The sequence below is a fragment of the Sceloporus occidentalis genome, unplaced genomic scaffold (genome assembly GCF_023333645.1).
Source record: "Sceloporus occidentalis isolate IW3139 unplaced genomic scaffold, rSceOcc1.0.p SCAF_50, whole genome shotgun sequence".
Classification (NCBI taxonomy): Eukaryota; Metazoa; Chordata; class Lepidosauria; order Squamata; family Phrynosomatidae; genus Sceloporus; species Sceloporus occidentalis.
In genome coordinates, this window is record NW_028317030.1 from 4,452,395 (window position 1) to 4,467,364 (window position 14,970).

The window sequence follows — 14,970 nt, forward strand, 5'->3', positions numbered from 1 at the left end:
GAGACACTTATCGCCAGTGCCCTGCCCTGAGCACAGCTGTATTGGGATCCCACAATGTGCTCTCCTGACATCCCTACCTTGAGCACCCAGACTACTACTGTACTTTTTCAACATGGGGGCTCTAGGTAAGAGGGAGATGGGCTTTTTAATATTAGAGACCCTAGGTGAAAGTCAGATGGCTTTTTAAAAATAGTGAATGGGCTTTTTGACATGGAGGGCACCTTGAGAGATTAACATGATGGACCATGATGGGATGGGGTGATGGACCCTAAGTTTAATACTGGCCAGAAACTTTCCAATGGCAGGCCCTGATCAACTTATCAGGGAACTATAATACCAATAGCTTTTTTTTTCTTTCTTTAAATCAGTATTGTTGTCAAGAGATATTGGGTTTAAACAAATGAGGGACTTTCTTTACCCGAATAAAGCTTAGATCTGTGGCAATGAAGTCCACATTTTGAAGTTATCCGCCCTTACTTCTCACCTCCACCTTCCCAAATCCTACCACAGCAAATCCGCTGCCACCAAAGAGAACAGGAAAGGGTTACTTTAATAACTGGTCATGTAGATTCTGAAAACAGGAAGTTAAGGTGACTGCTCCTCTGGTAATGTATGAAATGGGTTTATTATATAAATATATATATATATAGGTAACTGTAAACACTTACATATACCACCAAACCAAAAAAAAAGCAGAATTTCCCCCTTGGAAAAGATATTATGAATGAAATCACCTTTATTCAAGTAGAAATTCAAACTGTGGATACCTAGATATCAGCTCAAGAATGTGTGACCCCAAGAATCCGAGACTGGGGTAAAAACTATAAGATGAAGGGGCAAACACTGATAGTTCCAAGTAGCTGTAAAATAGTTTTATTGTTCTCATATAATAATGAACGGAGGCTAAACTGTGATTTACAGTGGAAAGAAAGAGAGCCACAGGTTTGAAGAAGATCAGACGCCATCCATTGGAGCTCCAACCATGAAGGAGGTTGACTAGAGAAAAACAATCCGGGACCTGCTGACTTCAGGTGATCACTGGCCTATGGCATGTACCCATGATGGTGACAATACTCATGGTGACCATAGGCAACAGGCAATCAGACTTTGATTCCAGAGAGGGAGCCTAAGAAATGGCTACCACATCCAAGGAAGGAAGCCACCAGCAAAACATTTAAGGGGCTTTTTCAGACACAATAATTCCCATTATTAACGCACCTTTGTAGATGTGTTTCAGTTCTGTAATAAAGCAAATGAATTATTATCGGCAGTCGGGGGTTTTAACCCCTGCTTGGTTGATGGAGGCTTCAGACAGTGGCAGACACCTCTCTGGCACTCAAACAGTAAATGTCAAATCAGCCTCTTTAACCTCTGCAGAACAATCAAGGTCTTGTCTTTTCTCTCTGTTATCAGGAGATTCAACCCGAAAAGCGGTTATCATTTAGCAAAAAGACAAACAGAAATGGACATTTTTTGTTAATGATTGGAAGCATTGCACCAATTTCGACATGGCATTGGGCGATCAATCCTGTTCTTTATGTACTTGTATTTTAGCCATTGAGTTCATTGGCCTGTCATATGCCAAGCACTCACCCAGTAATACATTGATTCGATTTTTGTACAGCGTACTTTGACTTTTAAAATTATGCTTACCTTTGCAAGTTAAATATTTTTCTTTCTTGCAATCATTTGCATCGATACACAAATATAACATTGTGCCTCTGAATCATGGTTCATACGTGACTTTAGTGCCACGGATACAAACATATATTGTTAACCGCGCTGCGTAATTTTTTGTGTCGCTAAAGGAATAAAAAGGTAATAATAATAGTTAATAGAAACAAGATTAACCGATTTAAGAAAAAAATATATATTGCCATACCCTGGATTAAAAATATTAGGAACTTCATAACTATTTTTCAGCACGTACAGGGAAGACATTTTGCTTTGCTCTTGACACTTCCTGTTACAAGCAAAACTTCCTGTTTAGAAAGTAGTGGAAGGAGTGCTGTAATAGATGTAACTGTACAAGAGGAAATGGTTCTTTTTCAAGGAAAATCACACGACTTAATAGACTATAACAGTAAAATAAAGCAAACAGTGACATTCACACAACAAACTTAGCACCGACTGCTCGGTTTGAAGCAGCAGATGGAATTCACCGTTAAAACACTCAACTTCCCAGAGGAGAATTAACTCTAAGTTCTTCGACTCAACTTTGTTGGTAGTAGTAATGGAACATGGCGACCGTTTTAGATTTTGGTCTGATTATTAGCTATGTCTTTTAACATTGCCCTTGACGGCGATAGCTGCCACTCTCTGTCTCATCCTGATTGTGAGGCAGAAAGATATATGTGTATATGTATGTGTATATGTATATGTATATGTGTATCTGGGAGTACATTAGTAAGGTGGCAATCAAAGATGAGCTGCTCAGAGAATGCCTGAACTAACAACAGACATGGAAGGAAGATCAGGTGGAAGAAGTACCATGGCAAGCCAAGACCATGCATGGGATGTACCATCAATAAACAGCAGAGGTGGCTGACATTGGGAAATCGCACCCATGGCTGGCCAGGGCTGGACTCAAAGACAGCACTGAGACACTGATAATGGCAGTACACGAGCAGGCACTAAGCACCAGATCCATAAAGGCCGGGATCTACCGCACCAGACAGGACCCAAGCTACAGGCTATGTAGAGAGGCTTCAGAGACAGTCCAACATAGAGCGACGGGGTGTAATAAGCCCACAAGAAAGGGTACACCAAACAGCACAACCAAGTAGCCGGCACTGTGGACTGGAACTATTTGCACGGAGTATTGGCTAAACCCCCCCAAGTCCAAATGGGAGACTCCACGGAAGGTTGTGGAGAATAGCAGGGGTAAGATCCCGTGGGACTTCCAGATCCAGACGGACAAGCAGGTACTGACCAATCAACCGTGGTGGTAGACAAGGACCAGAAGACAGCGGTGGTGATAGACGTAGCGGTGCCAAGTGACAGCAACATTAGGAAGAAGGAGTATGAAAAGCTGGAGAAGTACCAGGGCCTGAAAGAAGTACTAGAGAAGATGTGGAGAGTGAAGGCCAAAGTGGTCCCAGTTGTCATAGGAGCCCTCGGGGCTGTGACTCCTAAACTGGGAGAGTGACAGATTCCAGGAACGACATCAGAACACTCTGACCAGAAGTATGGTTTGCTACAATCAAGGCTTATTTGCTTAGCACACTAGAGAGAGCAAAATAATCTTTGGTTGAATTCTAAAGAAAAAGGCTTTGGGTAATTGTCTCTACTTGGATATATATTTATAAAACGACCAATCAGGCTTAAATTGCCCAGCCCTTTAACTAACAAATTATAAGTAATTTAACTCAATAACTACAACGAAGAGACCTCAGTAATGTAAGAATGACCCTTGGCGAGCCCATTTCATCCACGTCTAACCCTGACTGTCTCCTCCGGGTCCGTCCAAGCGTTACGAAATCACACAGTCAAGTAGAAAGATAACATTATCGCAGAAATAATTTTCTGAACACATCATAATAAATTTAATTGGATAGCAAATAGTAATTTGATGCAGATGGCGGGCAGGGATGAGCGTTTTCCTTGGCTGTTTATGGAATGTGATTTACACAATACGTTCCATTATTTGCGAATCACACCAGAGCAATTGACTAAATCATTTTTAAACCAGGAGTCTGAGTGCCGGCGTAGGAGAACAGAAGTGGTTTCTTGGACAACTGCTTCTGCTAATGACCCTGATAGCGGAGCAACTGCGGGGAGCTCGGGGACAAAGCTGTTGATGGTTTAATTGAATGTTAATTTTTGTGGCTTCAACGGTCAATTACCTGATCTCCCCAGGTTCCTTCGAATCAATAAACCGCTGTTCTGACAAAAGCACCAGCTATCAATAGGATATTGTTCCAGTTATTAGCAAAAATAGATTTACCCGCCGGACAAATAGATTTACATCGCAAATATTTGATTCTGTATTCTTAAAGTTCCATTAGGTTTTGAATAACAGATTTCCATTCGTCGCAAAGGACAGGATTAACAGAATATAATATGAAAGAAGCTGCATAATGAAACTTTTCGTTTTTTCCCCCCCTACGTTTTAATTCAATTTGCATGTATGTTTTATGGATTTAACAACGGGGGGACATTTTATAGGAACTGAACCTGCTGGAGGCAAACTGTGAGAAAAAAACACTGTTTGGGAATAATTTGTGAATCTGATACGTTATCCCTTACAAAAAATTACTGCAGTTTTTTGGACATGAAAAAACTGCAATACTGCACTTTTAGTGCACTTTTACTGCAGTTTTACTGCACATTTACTGCACTTTTTTTTTATATTGCAAACCTGCAGTTGTAATTCAATGCACTGCAGCTTTATTGCATTTGTACTTCCGTACAAAAATAACTGCAGTAAAACTGCAGTACAGTGAAGTACAAATGCAGTAAAACTGCAGTAAATGTGCAGTTATACTGCAGTAAAAGTGCAGTATTGCAGTTTTTTCATGTCCAAAAAACTGCAGTAATTTTTTCGTAAGGGGTTGTTTCCCCCCCCAGGGATTTTGGTCCTTAACGTATGAAACACATAAATCCATATGAGATTATAATTAGAAAATAGGGAAATTATTTTATTGAAGTTAAAACAATGGAAGTATTTGTCCAGTAAGCTGCGATCAGAGAACCGGGTCATAGGTTTCACCCCTCAATGGTGTCGCATCCGCTTCTGGATGGGGGGTGCAGGGCATTGCTGGAAGTTAGAGCCCGGTCCAGAATTATATGTATCATCTCAGCCCTGATGTCACGCATTGATCATACATTCGCTATAGTGCTGCAGAGGAAAAGATGCCATATTAATAGCGTTGCAAAGTCTGCTTCCAATATAAGAAAAATATCTTATTGTATTTAGTGCTCACTTACCTGCATCTCGTGGTATCACAGGGTCAATAAAAAAATTATTGTAAAATTTACCATAAGTCAAGCTAGGTCAATGTGTGGATGCCCGCGACTGCCTAGGGTCAGGGGGCTGAGCGAATCGGGGTTCTCGCCCTAGGTTCTGTCCTATATTAAGTCAGAAAAGGGGGTATTTACGCCACTTTTGATTCTGGCTTGTCTTGCTCTTCGTACTCTTCTGCCTTCTTTTTTGCTGGTCTAGATAGACGTCAAGCTTGGCCATGCGCAACGCCTTCCTCTGATGGCTGGTTTTTAAGAGTTGAACCCAGAAGGCACTAGGCTGGTTGGATCAGGTGTTCATAGAAGAACACTTGATGGAGTTTGACTTTATATTGTGAATTCATACTAGGGACACGGACACCCCACTAATGTGATACAAAGACAAACGGTGTGCGTCGTGGACCCTTAAATTTTATGTGTGGTCCCAACTGGTGGTCAATGGAGGTAAAAAAAACTAAAATGAGAAAAGTTCCTGGGTTATGGACTCATACAGTCCCATTATAGGTGAAAACTGGACATACTTTAAGGCTATATTAAGACTCAGACTGTAAGCTCTATGGGACAGGGGACTCGTTTCCAATGTATTCATACCCATTGTACCCCAATCATAATATCTGTACTTATAATCTGACTGCAGATATTGTAGTATTTATATATTATATACGTTAGCGCTTAATAAATAAAAATCCGCATTCAATTAAATGAAATAGGTCCCTGCGTTAAGGCCAGTATTCATTGGAGCCACATCACGCTCGCAATACTTTCCAGGGCTCTGCAAGATAAAGCAGACTAGATAAAAACAGACAGGTGCGCCATGATTTTAATATTATGAGCTGTAAAACCATTAAACAATTAGAGCCTAATCATATCAGATCCATAAGTGAAAAAGCCCACTTATTATAAGTGACTGACCCACTAATCACTTCTTCCTGAATCTAATCAGACTATTTATATAAGATTCCGTATCTGTTCCCTGGGAGGGCAACGATCAGCAAACAGCCACAGCCGTAAAAGAGAGACGTAACAGCCCCTGGAAATGGGGTAAATGGAATATGTACACATGGTTTCTGTGCCAGCCACTTCTGTTTGCCAATACATTTGCGATGTTAAACACTGCTCGGTGTCATGCCTCAATTATGGCTGCTCGCTAGTCCGCGAAATTGAGTCGATATGCGGAACCTTTTAACAAATGGAAGCTCCATATTTAATTTTTTTTTAAGCAAAATCCTGTACTAATGTACAGCTAAATATTTGAGCGTATTGCACACTATTAAATTAGGAAGGGTTTGTCATCATTTTGAAAATTAGCAGTTTTATGCCTCATTTAATAAAGCGTACGCAGATAAGAAAAAAGATTGATGGGTGAATTATTCTATCCTGAGTACAGATTAAAAGGGATCCACGGTGGTTTTATTTATGGAGTGACATTGATCTGCAAATATTTTTTCCATTTTCAGCATCCTCTGTGATTTATTAATTACTAAAAAAAAAAAAAAAGGTAATATTGGGTCTTTAACTTTAGCCTACCTTTGCTGTGCATCTAAGAATATGTGAGATCATTCATTAAATAAAAAAATAGTAAACAACATCCCACCCAAGCAAAAAGCAAGAAAAAAAAAATATTATTTTTAACAATTAAATGTAATTTAAATAGCATATGCAGCAATCGACACCAGAAAAAAGCATTTTGATCTATACATCGTACTATTAAAGCTAATATGGAAATATATATATATATATATATATATATATATACAGATAATCTATTTCTCCCCATGCCTTTTTGCTAGTAAAAGCCTAGAAACACCTTAGTAAAAGGTTATAATTTAAGGGAAAAAGAGATGGGGTCATGACCGCGATAGGTGTAAAATCACTGGTTTTGAAAATCCTATAGACAAGACGTGAAGGTGGATTAAGCAATAGGTTTTGAATTTGATGAGCTGCTGAGGTGGCAGGGACTAAATGCTTTGGTAGTGAACTTAATTTGGAGATGGAAGTTTTAAATTTGTGCACCTAAATCACTGTTCCCTTCTCTTGTTGAGCATACACCATTATGGGGTGTAAGAGGGGCCAAGTAATAAAGTGTACGTTGTAAAGAAACGTAGAAAAATAGAATTTGACGGCAGATCAGACCTATTCCTCCCCATCTAGTCGCCCATTTTTCCTGCTGTAAAGACTCAAACGTTAATCAGTCGTTGGTCTTGTGTTAGATTCAGGAGCCGTATGCTGATCCCGCGCATGTTTAAGGAAGCCATAACAGAAACAGTAACGGTATCTTTATTATATCTGGCAACTGTGATACCAATGAACTCCTTGAGTAAGGAATATTTAATATGATGGTGAAGGGGAAGTGCCAGTACCTGCATGTTGATGACATCACAGCAGCTATGGGAAGCTGTCATTACCCAGGCAGCTAAGAGTAATATACCACGCTCACTGACAACGTTACTTCCAAAAAAAGTCTTTGAGGGCTAAAATCCTATTAGGATCTCGTTAAGAGCTCTCTAGCTTGTCACTAGAGAATTCACGTATAGTTAATCTCCGAATTTCTGCGTTGTATATGGCATCTTCCTAAAATTCTGGTAATCATTCTGGTAATTCTAGTAATCAAAATATTTGAGGCCAACACAGGAAGGTGGATTGTGATATTGTTTTCCCCTTTGCTTGGCGTTGGGGCAACAAACTATTAATGAGCCTATGGATTTGGACCAACAAAAAGTGGAACGTAACATTGTTGCTTATAATCGATGTTCTTGTGGCTCTCCATAAAGAGGATACAGTTTGGGATTGTCTCCAGTTTGTTTCGCATTTTAATGACTTTCCTTTTCCTGAAATAAAAAATGTGCTATCAGACAGGGTTCCTTATTCTGCCACTTCAAAAACTTGTTGCTCTAGCTTGGAGTCATTGATTCTCTTGTATGAGTTTCTACATCCCCCACACTGCAGGGGGCAGCACTGTACATGCTCCGGCTATAAGATGGTGATGGAGAAGTCATAAGGCTTTCATGGATATAAGGTAAGGCCAAAGGACCATGAAAAAATTGGCAGAATAGGATGAAAAAATGGTTCTTACCTTCTTATCAGCACGGATAGGCTGGCACCTTTGGCAAATGCCCCCCCTTCCCCTGGGGTCCTCCTCATTTGCACCCTTCTCGCAGAACTACCACTGCAGGGTCACGTAATGTTGCACCCCCCCAAGCGAGGCGTTTAAATATTATCTGCCTCGGGGGTTTTATCCTATGTGCTCTCTAGCTAACAAATTCTATATTTCTAATTATATTAATTATCCTTATTATCCTACATTATATTTTATGTATACATGCCAGCAGATTCTGTAGCACTATTTCAACAGGAAAGAGTGGAAATTAACAATATTATTAAAATTGATAACATGAACGCACTTTAAGTCAAACTGGCAAAGAAGGGAGAGGGGCCCAAGTCTTGTGAGCTTACAATCTCCTTGTTTCTATTGTATATTGGTTTCTTGGTAAAAAGGGAAATTTGTAGCTGTAACATAATTGCAAAAGTGTTTTCTAACGATGAATCAGCCTTTTAAACCTAAACTTGGACCAGCGAACACAACGTGCTATTGGAACACGGGAGTGATGGGAGTGATAAAGGGCCATTGGAACACAGGAGTGATGGGGGTGATAAAGGGCCATTGGAACACAGGAGTGATGGGAGTGATAAAGGGCCATTGGAACACAGGAGTGATGGGGGTGATAAAGAGCCATTGGAACACAGGAGTGATGGGAGTGATAAAGGGCCATTGGAACACAGGAGTGATGGGAGTGATAAAGGGCCATTGGAACACAGGAGTGATGGGAGTGATAAAGGGCCGTTGGAACACAGGAGTGATGGGAGTGATAAAGGGCCATTGGAAAACAGGAGTGATGGGAGTGATAAAGGGCCATTGGGACACAGGAGTGATGGGAGTGATAAAGGGCCATTGGAACACAGGAGTGATGGGAGTGATAAAGGGCCATCGGAACACAGGAGTGATGAGAGTGATAAAGGTCCTATGAAAATATTCCATTAAAAATCGGCCGGCTACAATAGTCATTTACATTAACCCCGTCTGCGCTGGATTTCGGATCCATTTCATGTTATTTTAATGGCCAAAATTTGCTTTTCTTTCGAAAACAAGGACATTTTGAAGTGACCCAAAACTTTTCAACAATAGTTTATATAACTATATTTCAAACAATATGTCATACTTGTAATGGATAGAAGATGATGTCTTTATCCCTCATGGCACACGACAGTGAGATGGCCATACAAAGGTGTTTACCCACTCCCAGAGGAGATACTGAGGTCTACGTAGCCAGCAATTCAGCTACAGAAACATTGTTTCAAGCACCTAATCAATGAAGGTCCTTGTGCCACATGTCAATCATTTGCATGCCAGATTCAGCTGATACACAGTAGCCAGAGAGTCTTAAGAAAGCAAGCCGAGCTCCAATAATGACAGGTAAACATTCCCTTTCACTAATTTATCAAGTCAACTCAACATAATGGCCTTAGGTTATCCAAGGTCAACAACGAATAAACTTGCATTCCTCAGTTGTTTGATTGTTAAAACACATTAACGAATGGCCATTGACTATGTTTTGATTAATCGCTTTAATATGTTTTCTTCTTTTTTTTTGTGTTCTGCGCAATACGAAGGCTTTAATCTGGCCATCATCTATAGCACCAGTTTCCAGTTAATTATCTCAACTTATCTCCAATGGCAATCCATAAAACGCTACTGTACCCAAGCACTTGACCACGGCAGACTAATCATTAACGTGATGCTTGCATTTGATGTTGTTTGTCCTTTTCAGTTTTTCAGAGAGACGGTAAAAATCAAAGTGAAAAGAGATGCTATCTCAGCGATTGTTTAAAGTCGATTGTTCTCATTGATTCATGAAAAATAGAAGCTGGCGTAGTCACCTGTTCAGTATGTTAATGTCCGCTTTGCAGCTTTAAAAAGGAAATATCCCCCCCCCCAAATCTTATAGTTTCCCATGAAATATATGGGAAGAGTTCTGGTGAATTTCAGGTTGGATAAATATGGTAAACATAAAAAAACGAGGGTACTTACTTAATAAAAATACTTTTTTGTTAAAGTGAAATTGGCAAAAATATATTTCTGTAATGACCTAAAAAGGGACAATAATTTTTTTTTTTTTTTATTATTTTTAGTTATTGAGCTATAAAGCACCATCATATTCCGCGGTGCTGTACAATGGGTAAACAGGACATAGAATCACTTAGCAATTTGGATTTATAAAAACAAAAGGTGAGGAGGGACCTGCTCAAATGAGCTTACAATCTAGGCAAGTTAAAAAAAATAATTTTTTATATACATATATATATATATATATATTCATGTAATTGATTACTAATAGCCATCCTCTGAATTCTTTCTAATGTCAATATCCTTCTGGTGATGTGTCTCCAGATCTGTCCCCAATACTCTAGATAAAGCCTGAGATCTTTAAAGTAACAGAATCACCGCCCTCTTTCTACTTCTAATACCTCTACCTTTAAGTTGTCAGAAATATGTATTCCTAAATCCCTCTCCGAGAACAGTGTCCCCAATGCTATATTCTGTCTTGGAATTTTTATGTTCCAAGTGAGTTATTGTACTTTTATCAACATGAAACTGCAGCTGTCACACTCTCGACAGTTCTTTATATTTATTTAAATCACTTGCTATTTGGCTTGTTCCACGAGGAAAAGTCTATTCTGTTGGGGACATTTGCATAACCTGCAAAAAAGACATCCCAGACCATTAAGACCTTCTGTAATATGAATTAATAAAATATAAAAAATACATCAAAACCCAAACTGGGCAATTTATTTGAGTCTTCTATGAGGGATTTTGTCAAATGCCTATATCTACCGGCCCTCCCATCTTACAAAGTATGTATATCAAGATATTTAACAATCCATTTCATGTCATATCAAGAAACAAATATTTCCAACCAGTAAGGTGACCATCCCAAGGCTAATTTCAGAAAAAAAGTGTTTGGAGATAGTTAGGAGATTAACAGGCTTTAGAGGCGAAAAAGACTTGGTCAGCAAATGATGGGGTTCCCCTTTTTTAAGTGCCATAGATAATTGAGTACAAGATTTGTTGGTCATCCACAAACTGTATGAAAGAGGAAGCACTTTTAAAAATTGTAATTTTTATTTTTCTTATTTCCCTTTTTTATGGCCCGTAGTTAAAAATAAACCCACCTTTAAAATTATTACCGAAAAGTGTGATTTAATTTAGATGGGCTGATTGGTTTATTTTATGCCATCAATATTAGGAATCCATCTATCTTCCATATTGCTGCAAAAGTAATTTATTATATGTACCATAGGAACTTGTCCAAAAATTGTGCTTGGGGACCAGGGGCGTACCTAGAGTATTTTGCACCCGGGGTGGATCCTGTATGTAGACACCCACAAATCAGTGCTGGCAAGAATATTTATTTCACAAATCTGTAAACGGTGTGTCAACTGGAAAACACCAGAAACCTGAAAAAAAATAAATTAACTTATAAATACACTAAATAAGTTTAAATAAATAAAATGTACTGTACAGATATGTTACAGCATAACTCCTATCACGATATACTTAGCCAGACATTGATGGTGGCACAGCGTAATTCCTATCACTATACCCTGAGCTAGACATTGACGGTAGTGCAGCATAACTCCCATATATATATATATATATATATATATATATATATATATAATGTCAGACATTGACGTGGTAGGCCACTAGCAAATCAGAGAGGCACCATAGGAAGACTCATGATTCATGTAAGTATTTTGTAAGTATTAATTTAATATAATTTTTTTTGTTTTCTGTTTTCCCTTTCCAACATTTAGAAAAATGTCCATATTTATCCCTGCACAAAACAAGAGCTACTCTGAAGTAAAACCCTAAATCTAAAGAAATAAATGTATATATATAAATAATTATATATATATAAAAACAGTAGGCACTCACAGGGTTCACAATTGTGGAGCATGAGATGTTTTTATAAAAGTGAAAACACAAAAAAGTGTTCTGTTAACAAAAATGTCTTGCAAGTGCAGGGAAAAAAAATAAATAAAAAAAAATAAAAAAAATATGAACAAGTGAAAAAATGTTTGGGGATTTCAGCGAATTGTAGAAGCGCTTCGTGTTTCCAAATGTTTCATGAAATATTTCAGGAAGTTGTTCTTATTTCTATATTTCCACACACAAGTTATCTGAAGTAAAGGGCACTAGAAATACCGCTATTCTGTTGCGTTTCCTTTCTAGCGATGCCCCAGTCTGAAATAACAAAGATGAAAAGCAGGTAACGCCCTTAATTACTGCCTGAATGGCTGGATGCGCTAAGTCAAGAGGAAGCCCTTTAGCAAGAAATATTTGGCGGAAATAACACAGCCATAAATTAAACTTAAATGAAAGGAAAGATGGGAAAAGCTTAGAGACACGTTGGTCCTTCAGAAAGAAGAACTGTCACTAAATTCATTCAAGAGTAATCTGTCTACTGGAAATAATAATTAGATCCAAATTAACAAATAAAAGCAATCATATATTTTTTTTTAGGAATTTTTATATAAACTTGGCTCTGTGCACCTCTTGCGTCTCTTTTGGTCTCTTGTGTAACCCCTTGCACCATGGAAGAAGCTGTTAGTATGAATGTTGGGCTAGAAATGGTTTGTTTCTCTGTTTGGAGTTATGGGGCCGGTGCCTGATCATCAATGAAGCACAATAGGCATGTGCCTAGGGACCCCTAATATTTGCTTCCATGAATAATCCAGCGCTTGAGGGTCTTAAACCAGGACTGCATGTCATGGACCATGAATTGCCAGCCCTGACCATGCTTGTTTATACTGGGAATGCTGATGATAGTATAAGTTTGACATCTCACTTCACGTCCAGGGCCGCAAAGGAAAAAGGAAACAGTTGCAATCAACCTTTTACCAACAAAGCGATTATTGCCTCACGTCTGTCATCTGCCAGCATGAAGTGGGTTTTTAGTGGATCATTTGATGGTTTATAAGCTGAATTTGTGACGCACAAAGCGCTTCTCTGATTACTGATTCACGACAGAATGGAAAGCTCCAACGCCGCCTGATTTTTTAAGTATAAAAGTATCATTTCATCAAATTTTACCTTTAACAGACTCCACTAAATAAAATCATCTCTTAACCCTGTTTACTAAAACAGGTCTACTTTTTAGGATTGTTTTTTGAACCTCAGTTGCTGATTTCAGAAAAAAAAAGCAATAACAATAGAAAGAAAACCAATACTATTGTTTCAAGGTGCTGTGATTCCAACCCCCTGAATGCACAATGTATTATAAATGGCCATTCTTGGCACTCTTCTCTGCCAGGCTGGCCCTGCATAATGTATAGTTCAATCAGTGATCCGACTTGTGTCGCTGGTTTAAATGTGTTTTATATCTACGCTATTCTTGGAGCAGAAGCTCACTGAGTTTGTCCCCTTTGAAGTCGGGGAGATGAAACTGCAACTCTCCTGCCAACTCCATTATTGGCAGGAGAGCTGAACCTTAATGGCACTGCATTTTAAGGTTTATTCACTAAGCTTTATTACATTAAACATCATGGTTTAACCCATTCTTACAGAGATGGCTATAGGGAAGTGGAAGAACCCTTTTGAATGTAGATGTACCTGCTCACTTCCCACACATAATCTGCTACTCGGCCATCTACACATCACCTTCTTCTACTTTCTCAACATCCCATTGTACAGCGCTACGGAATATGATGGCAATATATAAAACAATAAATAAAAAATAATAATAATAATCATAAAAATAATAATCCATAATACTTTTTGATGAACTGAGAGCCTGGCTGAACTTTTGGGTACATCATGGGTTGACCAGACATCATTGTTTTCATAGACTGCACCATTAAAAAGGTCCAGACCTCATCACATAATTTTTTTAAACAATAATAAAAGAGGATTTTTGTTAAAAACTATCTAGCTAGGATGTGGAGGACATAAATAACTGGGAATGTTTTCTCTGTTGCTGGAGGTCATCCTACTTCTTCTCGCCATTAAAAAGCCATCGGCTGAACAGAATTAAAGAAAACAGCATTTGGGAAACACGTGGGGAGCCTCTTAAAGACTATCCACAAAGTGTCATCTGCCCCAAAGAGGAAGGGAGAGGACACGGCGTCTAAAATTACCATATCATGTGCTATACGGCCGATAGAAAATGTGAATTGCGCAACAATGTTTTTCAGGGCCATTTAACTTTCACAACGACGTTGCTTAACAAGTTCCCATCTGGTTCTGATCGACACAAACAAAAAGCAGCAATAGTTGTAACAAACAATGTAATAGTTGCCATAGGGTTACCCCGAGTGGGTGCCGTAATGCCGCGCACATTGCCGGCTGGTGCATAAAATCAAAGGCTTAGCCACGCAAGCTTTGTAGACAAACGTTGGTTGGACGATGGCTTGCACCCATGATCACTGAAAACGGACGGCGTGTTCACTGTGGAAAGGACTTTTGTCAAAGTGTGATAATAAAATAAGATAATTCTGGATGAACTACGCTTATTAAATACTTCTTGTCTCTTAAATGTTAAAGAATTTGCTGACTGTATAGAGTAATAACCCCCAGCGCTGTATACAGTAATAACCCCCAGCGCTGTATACAGTAATAACCCCCAGCGCTGTATACAGTAATATAACCTCCCAGCGCTGTATTCAGTAATAACCCCCAGCGCTGTATACAGTAATATAACCCCCAGCGCTGTATACAGTAATATAACCCCCAGCGCTGTATACAGTAATAACCCCCCAGCACTGTATACAGTAATAACCCCCAGCGCTGTATACACTAATAAAACCCCCAGCACTGTATACAGTAATAACCCCCAGCGCTGTATACAGTAATATAACCCCCAGCGCTGTATACAGTAATATAACCCCCAGCGCTGTATACAGTAATATAACCCCCAGCGCTGTATACAGTAATAACCCCCCAGCACTGTA